The sequence below is a fragment of the Enhydra lutris genome, unplaced genomic scaffold (genome assembly GCF_002288905.1).
Source record: "Enhydra lutris kenyoni isolate GAN:26980312 unplaced genomic scaffold, ASM228890v2 scaffoldscaffold56, whole genome shotgun sequence".
In the NCBI taxonomy this organism is placed as follows: Eukaryota; Metazoa; Chordata; class Mammalia; order Carnivora; family Mustelidae; genus Enhydra; species Enhydra lutris.
Genome location: NW_019154140.1, coordinates 4,994,951 through 5,007,994, shown reverse-complemented (window position 1 = coordinate 5,007,994; position 13,044 = coordinate 4,994,951). Strand labels below are relative to the sequence as shown.

Below are 13,044 nucleotides of genomic sequence, written 5' to 3'. Positions count from 1 at the left end.
ACTATAACATTTTCTTATGAAATGTTTAATAGAAGTAAATATAACACATGACAATTATAGCCAAAAGGACAGTAGGGAGCAGGAAAATGGACCAATACAATTGCAAAGTTTTTACATTTTATGTGGAGTGATATACTATTAATTCAAGGTGAACTGTGAAAAACTAAGGTATTTATTGTAATCCCTAAAGCAACTACTAAAAAATGCAAAAAGGTAACTAAAAAAAACTAGACAAAGTCTAGTCTAGATAAAATTTTTTAAAACACTAGATAAAATAAAGTGAAGTTTTAAAAAATAACTAAATAATCCAAAATAAATCAAGAAAAGAGAAAGAGGAACCAAAAATGAGGAGGATAAATAGTAAACAAAATAACAAAATAATAAAATAGTAGACCTAAATCCAATCACATCAGTAATTGTATTATATGTTAATTGATTAAACAATCCAATTCAAGACAAAGATTATCAGATTAGATTTTTATATAAAGGAAGACCAACCATACAGTCTCTATAAGACACTTTAAATATAAATATACAGATGAGTTGAAAGTAAATGGGGGAAAAAAGTCCATGAAAATTTTAAGTATAAGAAAGATAGGGGCACCTGGGTGGCTCAGTGGGTTAAAGCCTCTGCCTTCAGCTCAGGTCATGATCCCAGTGTCCTGGGATCGAGCCCCGCATCAGGCTCTCTGCTCAGCAAGGAGTCTGCTTCCTCCTTTCTCTCTCTCTCTCTCTGCCTGCCTCTCTGCCTACTAGTGATCTGTCATGGATGAATAAAATCTTTAAAAAAAAAAAAAAGAAAGATGGAATGGCCAAATTAGTATGTTGAATAGCTTCGAACAGTATTTCTAGAAACAAAGGGGACATTTCATACTCATGGAAAAGGGCCAATTCACAGGAAGACATAATAATCTTAATTGCATACCCATTCAGTAAGCAAGCTTCAAATTCATGAAGCAAAAGTGACAGAATTAAAGAAAGAGAAACACATTACCATAAATACATTTGGAGGTATTAATATCTCTCTCTTACCAATTTATGAATAAACAGGTAAAATATCAGTAAGAACATGGATGACCTGAATAACATGATCAATTATCTGACCTAATACAGAACACTACACCCAGCAACTGCAGAACAGATGTTCTTTTCAAGTGCACATGGTACTTTTTATCAAGACAGACAAATATACTTGGCTATAAAAAATGTCACAATAAATGTTGTATGATTGACATCACATAAGTTATGCTCTTGTAAAATAGTGAAATTAAACTGGGAATCAATAAGAGTAAGATATGTATTTTTTTTAAAGATTTTATTTATTTATTTGACAGACAGAGATCACAAGTAGGCAGAGAGGCAGACAGAGAGGCAGGCAGAGAGAGAGAGGAAGGGAAGCAGGCTCCCCGCTGAGCAGAGAGCCCAATGTGGGGCTCGATCCCAGGACCCCGAGATCATGACCCGAGCCGAAGGCAGAGGCTTTAATCCACTGAGCCACCCAGGCGCCCCAATATGTATGTTTTTGAAGAAATTTTCAAATATTTGGAAATAAAATAACACCCTTATAATTACATGGGTCAAAGGGAAATGACAAAAGAAATCAGAAAATATTTAGAACTGAGTAAAAATCAAAACACAATATATCAAAATTTGTGGGATGCAGCTAAAGCTGTGCTCAGGGTGAAGTTTATAGCTTTAAAATGTTTATATTAGAAGAGAAGTTCAAGCTTTGCGCAGTGGCAGTAACGTAGCCAATGAGGTTTATCCGAGGCACGATTATTGCTAATAGAAGAGAAGTTCAGGGGTGCCTGGGTGCTCGGTTGAGCACCCAACTCTTGATTTCAGCTCAGGTCATGATCTCAGAGTTGTGAGATAGAGCCTCCACACTTAGTAGAGAATCTGCTTGAGAGTCTCTCCCCCCCCCTTTCTTGGTCCCTCCCCCTGCTCATGCACTTGCGTGCTCTCTCTCAATAAGTAAATAAAATCTTTGAAAAGAGAGAGAGAGAGAAATTAAGATCAATGACCTGAGGATCCCCCTTTAAAAGTTTATTTTTTTTCATTGAAGACCTTATTTAATTGTCAGAGAGAAAGAGCACAAGCAGCGGGAGCAGCAGGGCAGAGGGAGAAGCAGACTTCCTGCTGAGCAAGGAACCCAACGTGGGATCCCAGGACCCCAGGAACATGACCTCAGCTGAAGGCAAATGCTTAACCAAATGAGCCACGCAGGCATCCTTAAAAGTGTTTTTGTTTGTTTTTTGTTTTTTTAAGAGCAAATGAAACCTAAAGTAGAAATAAGGAAATAACAATAAGCAAAAATCAGTAAAATAGAAAACAGAGAAAATTCATAGAGGCAAATGCTGTTCTTTGAAAAGATCAACTAAATCACTAAAGTCCTAGCTATCCTGATCAAGCTAGAAAGGCAGCACAAACTATTAATATCAGGCATGAAAGAGGGGTCCTCATCACAAACTTTACTGATAACAGAAGGAAAATAAGAGAATACTTTGAGTAATAATATGCCAACAATTTCAACAACTTAGCCAAAATGGACAGATTCCTTAAGAAATCCAACTTACCGGGGCACCTGGGTGGCTCAGTGGGTTAAAGCCTCTGCCTTCAGCTCAGGTCATGATCCCAGAGTTCTGGGATCAAGCCCCACATCGGGCTCTTTGCTCGGCAGGGAGCCTGCTTCTCTCTCTCTCTGCCTGTCTCTCTGCCTACTTGTGATCTCTGTCTGTCAAATAAATAAATAAAATTAAAAAAAAAAAAAGAAATCCAACTTACCAAATTTGACACCAAAGAAAAAGAAATATCTATTATTTATAATCTTCATTCAACGAAAATGCCAGGCTCATAAGGATTCACTGGCGAATTTTATGAAATGCTTAAGGAAGAAACAATATTAATATTATACAAAACTTTCAAAAATTAATTAGAGAATAAGGGAACATGTCTCAATTCATTTTACAAGGATAGGACTACCAAAATGAAAAAATATGATTGAGACAGTACTAAACAAAATGAAGAAGCTTCATGTTTTAAAGCAGCTGGAAGTGAATATTTCTGTAAAAAAATTCACTCCCAAATGTTTGTATATGTACCCATAGGCTCATAGTCTTCTACCTAGGTTGACTTATTTTAACAGCTGTTTGAAAGTATACTCTGGAATGAAACTTAGAGCTACTTCATTAAATAATATAGATTTTTAGCATATTTATTTATTAAACACTTCATAAATCTTTCTCTTTTCTTAAGATTTTATTTATTTATTTTAGGGACGCCTGGGTGGCTCAGTTGGTTAAGCAGCTGCCTTCGGCTCAGGTCATGATCCCGGCGTCCTGGGATCGAGTCCCACATCGGGCTCCTTGCTCAGCAGGGAGCCTGCTTCTCCCTCTGCCTCTGCCTGCCATTCTGTCTGCCTGTGCTTGCTCTCTCTCCCTCTCTCTCTCTCTGACAAATACATAAATAAAATAAAATCTTTAAAAAAAAAAAAAGATTTTATTTATTTATTTTAGAGAGAGAGAGTGCGCATGCAAGTTGGGGGAGGGGCAAAGGGAGAAGGAGAGAGACTCTCAAGCAGACTCCATGCTGAGCACAGAGCCCGATCTTGATCTGTGGGGCTTGATCTCACAACCCCAAGACCTGAGCAGAAATCAAGAGTGAGAAGCCCAACCCAACTTGGCCACCCAGGTACCCCTACAAAGGTTCCTTTATTTCTCTTTCAATTATCTACTTTTTGCTTTTATACAGCCTCAAATACTTTTTAAAGTACATGTAATATAAACAACAGAGACATAATTGAAATATTCTAGTAGCTGGAAAGAAAAATAATAATTAAATTGGGAAACATCCTCATAGGAATATTGTGGTAATTTAATTCCTGTCAATCAAATGGTAATAACACAACTTTTATGACATAATGGTAACAAGAAAATAAAACTATGAACACTTGAATTGTAACTATGTGCTATGTGTACCATGAAGAAATATTGGAAAAAAACGCGTAAACAGAAAAAAAATATTCTGTTAGTTAGATGGTGATTGTTGCCCATTCCTGCTCTGTATTCCAGATTGCTTCACTGTTGTTGACTGCTCGTCATAATTGTTAGAAGGAACATTCCAGTGAGGCAGGTTTTGAAGATGTTTCTTGGACGTTAAAGCTTAATCAAAGTGAAGACTGTCTTTAAAACTTTTTATTGTTGGGCACCTGGGTAGCTCAGTTGGTTAAGTGTCTGTCTCTGGCCCAGGTTATGATGGCAGTCTTGGGATTGAGCCATGCATAGGGCTCCCCACTCAGTGGGGAGTCTGCCCCTCCCCCAGCTTGTGCGCTCGCTCTCTCTCTCAAATAAATAAAATTTTTAAAAAAAATTAAAGTTTTGGGGCGCCTGGGTGGCTCAGTGGGTTAAGCCTCTGACTTTGGCTCAGGTCATGGTCTCAGGGTCCTGAGATCGAGCCCTGAATTGGGCTCTCTGCTCAGCGGGGAGCCTGCTTCCCCTCTCTCTCTGCCTGCCTCTCTGCCTATGTGTGATCTCTGTCTGTCAAATGAATAAATAAATTCTTTAAAAAAAAAAATAAAAAATAAAAAATAAAAAAATAAAAAAATAAAAGTTTTTATTGTTATAGAAAGCATAAAGACTAATACTTTGAAACTAAATTCACGTAAGAAAAGGTTTATTTTGGAAAATAGCCAATTATTGTTTATCTACATATTATTAGATCCTTCTGAGAATGGCTTTATCTCATGGATTTGTTCTATTATTTTAAAAAAATAAATCTAGAAGAGAAAGCAAAAAATCAGTGGAACTCATATAGTAAATTCAGAAGACATGTATCTATTGCATGCTAACATTCTGTTAGCTTGAGAGCTGTGCAAATACCCTTGCTAAAAATAAGAATATAAGATATAAGATTCTAATAAATAGTAAAATAGCAATTTATGAAGCTGATAAAAGTACTGCTGAAAAGGATTTTTATATGCCAAACATCATTTTAAGAAAGAATATAGTCATTTTTTGTTTTGTTTTGGTTTTTTAATAGTCTATCTTCTGTTGGCTCTAACTATTATAGGATAGCTTTAGGAAAATAAGACTTAAGTGGCTGGTTTATTAAACCAATGCAAATTTTCCTATATGTTATTTCCCCATATGTTTTAATAAAGGAATTTCTCAAGGGTGAGTATATATTTGTCTATTAAATCCCACTGTGTCTTTTGGATTATCAGTGTTTAAAAGAGTATTTTCTTTTTATTTCCTAAAAGAGCTTCTGGAAAATTGCCAGAATTTTTAAAGGGTGAAAATCTCATTTAACATTAAAAAAAGTTTTTAAATTGGGACGCCTGGGTGGCTCAGTTGGTTGGACGACTGCCTTTGGCTCAGGTCATGATCCTGGAGTCCCGGGATCGAGTCCCGCATCGGGCTCCCAGCTCCATGGGGAGTCTGCTTCTCTCTCTGACCTTCTTCTTGCTCATGCTCTCTCTCAAATAAATAAATAAAATCTTAAAAAAATAATAAAAAATAAAAAGTTTTTAAATTAAACAAAGTACTACTCTTTAGGACTGTTTGAGAAGTACTGCCATCTTTTCTGCAGACTATTCCTAACTTTAATTAGTTGTATGACCATGGACAAGTCATTTTATAAATCTAACCATTGATTTCTTAATTTTTAATGAATTATGGGTGGAGAAAAAAAGGTAAATGTTTATATGATGTCGGAGCCAGAGGCAGTGATTAAGAGAAGCTTTTCTAAGCATGACAAAATCTAGAAGCCACAAAAGAAAAGCCTGCAAGGTTTTAATTCCTAAAAAGTAAAACCAAAATTTCTACTTGGTGAAACAAACAGAGTTTCATTGTGAACAATGATGATGACAAATAACGACCAGGGGAAAGTATTTGCAACAAATATGATCATATACTAATATTCCCTGTATATAAAGAGCTTAAAAGAATTTACAAAACAACAAGAAAAAGACAAATATTTCAATAGGGAAAAAAGAGTAAAATTACAGGCAATTTCCAAAAGAAATCCTGGTCTCCAATTATTATTATTATTTTTAAGATTTTATTTATTTATTTGAGAGACAGAGATCACAAGGAGGCAGAGAGGCAGGCAGGGGTGGGGGGGAGGGAAGCAGGCTCCCCGTTGAGCAGAGAGCCCGATGCGAGGCTCGATCCTGGACCCTGGGAGCATGACCTGAGCCGAAGGCAGAGGCTTAACCCACTGAGCCACCCAGGTGCCCCTCCAATTATTTTTTTTAAAAACAGAATAATCCAGGGGCACCTGGATGGCTCAGTTGGTTAAGCTTCAGGCTCTTGATTTCAGCCTAGGTCATGATCTCAGGGTTGTGAGATTGAGCCCCATGTCAGGTTCCCCACTGAGTGTGGAGCCTGCTTAAGATTCTCTCTCCCTCTCCTTCTACTCCTCCACCACCACTGGACCACTGGCGCACACCCACAAGCCCTCACTCCTTAAAAAAAAAAAAAAAAGGAATAATCTGATGAATGCAAGTTTTTACAAGAGTGATATCCTTTGTTAGTTGTCGGATTCGTTATGACAAAACAACACGGAATATCAAATGTGGTGGAATGGAAAAAATTATGTGACTAGTTTGCTTTAGGGAAAGAGCTATCTTTACCTACAAAAAGATCTTGATAACTTATTTGGGATTGGCAAGAGAAAGCAGAATTGGGTAAGTCTCTTTACTTAAAAAATGAACAGGGGGGCGCCTGGGTGGCTCAGTGGGTTAAGCAACTGCCTTCAGCTCAGGTCATGGTCCCAGGGTCCCATGGTCCTGGGATCGAGCCCCACATGGGGCTCTCTGCTCAGCAGGGAGCATGCTTCCCCATCTCTCTCTGCCTGCCTCTTGGCCTACGTGTGATCTCTCTTTCTATCAAATAAATAAACAAAATCTTAAAAAAAAAATGAACAGGAATTTTGGATGGGGTGGAGAGAAGAAAAAAGAAAGAGAATGAAATAAAGCACCTGTGGAAAGCTAGAGCTTGTGTTGGGGGAAATGGCCAAGGTTACTTTTTATTTATTTTTATTATTTTTAAAAAGATTTATTTAGTTTGTTTTTTTTTTTTTTAGAGAGAGAGCATGCATGAGTGGGGGAGGGACAGAGGGGGAGGGAAAGAATCTCAAGCAGATCCCCTGCTGAGATGGAACCCATGTGGGGTTCTATCTCACAACCCTGGGATCATGATCTGAGCCAAAACCAAGAGTTGGACACTCAAGTGACTAAGCCACCCAGCCACCTCAGTCAAGGTTCTTTTTTAAAAAGAAGTCAGAGGCACCTGGGTGGCTCAGTAGTTCAGTGTCTACCTTTGGCTTAGGTCATGATCCTGGGGTTGTGGGATCACATATCGGGCTTCCTGCTCAGCAGGGAGTCTGCTTCTCCCTTTGCCTCTGCCCTTCCCCCTGCTTGTGCTCACTCTCTCTCTAGCTCACTCAAATAAATAAATATTTAAAAAAAAATAAAAAAGAGAAGCCAAATATTTGATTTTGAATTATTTCCTGTATGGTTCTTTGATGCAATATCTAACATAATCTCCTAAATTAGTAGTTCAAGTCAAGTAACAGTAAAGCCTTGCCTATATCTGGCAAGGATACTAGTTGCTGTTTATAAAAGTAAACTCTGGTTGAATTAATCATAAAGGGATTTAATAGAAGGATGCTGGGCAGCTCACCCAAGGACTCGGCGAGCTAGGGAACTAGGCTTGGGACTAAGCAACTGGTAAAAACAACCAAATCATGTCCAAACCTGGTTCTGGCATGGAAACATTTAACAGTGTGCAGAAAAAGAGATGAAGAGTGAGAGAATTTAACCATACTATTAGTGTCATTAGATCCTAAATTAAATATAAAGTAAAGTGTTTCTGACTGATCATATGCCTCTGCTTGTACCAAGAGAGGCTGCAAAAGTGACTTATGTAATTCCTATAGTGAGAAATGGACTTTGACTCTTACCAAGACTCACAGAGTTCAGATTCTAGGTACCAGAAAAAATGAGATATGATCACTACAATGGTATTTGGAAAAAAATCAAGGAGAAGCAGCCATGCCCCATATTTGGGTTAATACCTGGACATTGATAAAGAATAAACTGCAAAATACAGAGATGAATTAGTAAACTGAATAAAGCAACATATAAAAAGGATTGTACACCATGACCACCTGGAATTTATTCCAGAAATGTAAGGTGTAACCAAAAAATCAATTCATATACCTTATCACTAGAATAAAGGGGAAAGTCTCAAACAGATTCAGAAAAAGTATTTGACAAAGCCCAATGTATGATAAAATCATTCAACAAACTTACTTCATAGATAGAAAGGAACTTCATTAATGTAAAGGACTTCTATGAAAACTCATAGTTAACATCATACTTAATGATGAAAGACTGAATGGTTTCTCCCCTAAGATCCAGGACAAGACAAGGATGTCAGCTCTTACCACTTTTATTCAACACTGTCCTGGAGATTCTATTCTAGCAAGGTCAATTAGGCAAGAAAAGGAAATACAAGCCCATATTTGAAAGGAAGAAGTAAAACTACTTCTATTCACAGATGACATGATATTGTATGCAGAAAATCCTAAGGAATCCACCAAAAAACTATTAGAACTAAAATTTTAGCAAAATGTCAGGAAACATGATCAATACACAAAAATCAATTTTATTTCTACACACCTGTAGTGAACAAACTGAAAAATGAAAGAAAACAATTTCACTTGCAAAAGCATCAAAAAGAATAAAATAGGTATAAATTTAACCAAAAGGGAAAAAAAAAAGGAAAACCTATACTCTGGAAACTACAAAAACACTGTTGAAAAAAATTAAAGAAGTAAATAAATGGAAAGACATGTCATGCACTGGATTGGAAAACTTAATATTGTTAAGAGGGCAATAATCCCCAATCTGATCTATTGATCAGATTCAGTCTGATCACTATCAAAATCCCAACAGCAATTTTTTTTGCAGAAATTGACAAGTTGATCCTAAAATTCATAAGAAAATCCAAGGGACCCAGAATAACCAAAACAATGTTGAAAAAGAACAAAGACCCATATTTTCCAGTTTCAAAACTTACTATCAAGCTACTTGTAATCAAGACAAAAGATCAACTGGGATAGGACAGACATAAAGATCAACGTAATACAATTGAGAAGTCCAGAAATAAACCTTCATATTTGTGGTCAATAGGTTTTCAACAAGGATGCCATGACATTTTAATGAAGAAAGGAAGTCTTTTCAGCAAATGATGTTGGGACAACTAGATATCCATATGCAAAAGACTGAAGTTGTATATACACAAAATTTATGCATATACACATAAAAAATTAGTGGATCAAAGCCCTAAATGTATGAGCTAAAACTACTAAACTCTTACAGGAAAATATAGGCATTTATCTTGGTGATGTTGGAATGGGCAACTAGTTTATTAAATACGTAACCAAATCACAAGCAACAACAATAAAAATAGATAAATTCAACATCATCAAAATTTAAAAATTCATTCTTCAAAGAACACCATCAGGAAAGTGAAGATAATACATAGAGTGGGAAAAATATTTACAAAGCAAATATATGATAAAGGACTTGTATCTAGAATATATAAAGAATTTACAGCTCAATAATAAAAAGAAAAATAGCCCAATTAAAAATGAGCAAATGAGGAGTACCCGAGTGGCTCAGTCAGTTAAGTGTCTAACTCCTGATCTCAGCTCAGGTCTTGATCTCAGGGTCCTGAGTTCAAGCCCTGCATTGGGCTCCATGCTGGGTGTGGAGCCTACTTAAAAAAAAATGGGTGAATGATTTGAATGGACACTTCTCCAAAGATATAGAGACAAATTAACACACGAAAAGAAGTCCAACCTCATTAGCTACCAGGGAAAGGCAAATTAAAATCACAATGAGATACAAATTCATATTCAATAGGATGGCTGTAATAAAAAACACAGAAATTTCCACGTGTTATTGAGTGTGTGGAGAAATTAGAATCCTCATACATTACTGATGGGAATATAAAATAGTGCAGCTTCTTTGAAAAAGAGTTTGGCAGTTCTTCAAATGGTTAAACAGAGTTACCATATGGACCTAGCAATTCCACTTATAAGTATATACTTAAGAGAAATAAAAACATATGTTCACATAAAAATTTGTACATGAATATTCATAACACCATCATTCATAATAGCCAAAAAGTGGATACAACCAAAATGCCCATCAATTGATGAATAGATAAATAAAATGTGGTATATCCATATGACAGACTATTACTCAACAAAATAAATTAAAGAAGAATAAAAAAGAAGTACTGTTACATGCTAGAACATGAAGGAAACTTGAAAACATTATGCTAAGTGAAAGCCAGTCAGAAAAGCCCACATATTTATGATTCCATTTGTATAAACTATCCAGAATTGGCAAGTCCATAGAGACATAAAGTAGATTAGTAGTTGCCTAGGGCTGGAGGATAAGGAGTGACTGCTCATGAGTACAGGATTTGGGGAGCGGGTGATGAGAAAAATGCTCTTAAAACACTGATTCTGAAGGAAGGACCTGGGTGGCTCAGTCAGTTGAGTGATCAGCTCTTGATTTTGGTTTGGGTCATGATCTCAGGGTCCTGGGATTGAGCCCCACGTGAGGCTCCATGCTCAGCTTGGAGTCTGCTTGGGTTTCTCTCGCCATCTCCCCCTCCCAACCCCTCCATCTCCTTCCACCTCCCTCCCTGGCGCATGTGCTTTCTCTCTAAAATAAATAAAATCTTCAAAAGCAAAAAACATTGATGGCAAGGATTCTTGCATAACTCTGAATATATCAAAATCCATTGTACTATGCACTTTAAATGGGCAAATTGTATGGTGTGATTAGTGTATCTCAAAATAGTTGTTAACTAAAAACAAAACAAAACATAGAAGAGAAAGAGAAATTAGTTAAGTCAGAAATTAACACCAGATGTAACTGGGAATAAAGTAAATTCCTGGAACTTTCAGAATCGAAGAAGACTCTAGACTTATCCTAGAGCATAACATGAGTTTCAAGAAAATTTTATCTAGCTTTTATGTGAAGAGCAATAGGATAGACATCCGGATTACGTTCCTGTTGGTAAGTAGTGTATGAGGGAACTGGCACTCTCATGCCCTATTGGTGTATGGGTAAATTGGTGCAATGTGTCAAAATTTTTAAAATTTTAAACATGCATACCTTTAATGTGGCAAACCTATTCCAAAGGATGAATGCATATAGATGTTCATTAAAGCATGCTTTGTAATACTGAAAATTGGAAAAAAAGAAAATACTGTATGTCTCTCTATAAGCAATTCTTCTCAATCCTAGCCAACTCAGTTCACTTCTTATAATAAACTTGTTAACACTTCCTTTACAGTCCTAAAATGGAAGTCATAGATACCTTAAATAAAATATACCTAATTGTAATACCAAAGAGAAATAAAAGGAAAGCAATTTGTAACAAAAATAATATGTATTTCAAAACGTGAATACTCTAGACACAAAATATACTCTAGACACAAAACATACTCTAGAGGGCAGTACCATCCAGTTAAGAACTCATTGTTTATAGCAAGCTGGTTAAATTATGATATATCCAAATGATGTCTGTATATCTAAATATGCACGGAATGATGTATATCTAGGATGATGTATATCTAGATTCACTGATGTATTACTGAATCAAAGAGCAGGTTGTAAAACAGCAATCACATAGATAGTTTTATTTATGTAAATATATGGGAAATGGTACAAAGAGATACTCACTAGGATGCTGATGACAAGATTGTCTCTAATGATGAGAGTCATGATGATTTTTGATTTCTCCTTGTATATTTGAACTTTCTTGTCTCTATATAAATTTAAAAGTTTATGGCAAGTCCCAGTGGGACAATCACAACACAAATCCCTTAGGTTCTGGAGTGAGGTCATGTCATCTGCAATGGAGTCTTAAATATCTTTTGTTGAATAGTTACTGGTCTTTTTCCAGGCAGATACGAAAGATGGTGTTGGGGCTAGTCACAGTACCTAGATAGCCAAGGCCATCTCCTGTGTTGTCAGGTGAGCATCATGGCTAAGTAGTATTGCCAGGCAGAAGTTGGTGGTCATGCGCTGTGAGGGCATCCACATTTCTGGCAATTTCTACTGAAACAAGTTGCTGTACCTGGTCTTCTTCCACAAATGCATGAACACCAACTCATCCTGTGGGCTCTACCACTTCCAGTCCCCTGTTATTTCTGGGTCCCTAGCTACATCTTTTTGCAGAATGGTACAAGGCATTTTGCTGCTCAAGACCAAGTAAGACCCAGCCACCTTGGACAGCCTTATGGTATCTGATGGGATCTCACTCCTGCTCCTGTCCCCCAACCTCATAAGAAGAAAAAGTGAATGGTGGTTTTTACTACCCCCAAGGTTGTGCATCTGAAGCCCACTCGGGAATTTGCATACCTGGGCACCTGGCTCGCAATGTTTCCTGGAAGTACAGGCCATGATGGCCACCCTACAGGAAAAGAGAAAGGAGAAGGCCAAGTTCCATTATGGGAAGAAGTAGTAGCTCATGAGATAACAGAAACAGGCCAAGAAGAAAAGACAGCTGATAAATACAATGAGTTCCTCAAGACCCAAGGACTCCTTGTTTGGGTCCAATAAAGATTTTATTTCTCATGCTTGGCCTGGCCTTCCCATCTTCCATTGGTACCCTAGGATGTGGGGGACCTAAAAGTGGCAGTCCCAATGTCCAAGTGCCACAGGCAGCTACTTAAGAATGGCCCTGAAAGAGGGGAATACCTCCAAGTGAGCAGAGATTTGACTTGCAGAGGTCTCCCCATCCAGGACCAAAGTCATTCCACAGCTGCTAGAAGTGCTGATAGCTTTCACATGAATCCTACTCCAGAACTTACCTTTGGCTTAAGAGGGCCTCCTTAATTTTCTGGGTTCTGCCAAAATGACTGGTTGTTGAGGCAGCATAAAGTCTTCAGAGCTCTCTGCAGGAAAGGCTGATACCTTTGCTGGACTGCATTATAGTTTAACTTCTTCCTCTG

General features: G+C 37.2%; 1 pseudogene; it reads left to right on the top strand.

The window, feature by feature from the left end:
* The window catches only part of LOC111157734, an 88,365-nt pseudogene extending 75,713 nt beyond the window's left edge, over positions 1 to 12,652 (top strand).
* The last annotated feature ends 392 nt before the right edge of the window (positions 12,653 to 13,044 follow it).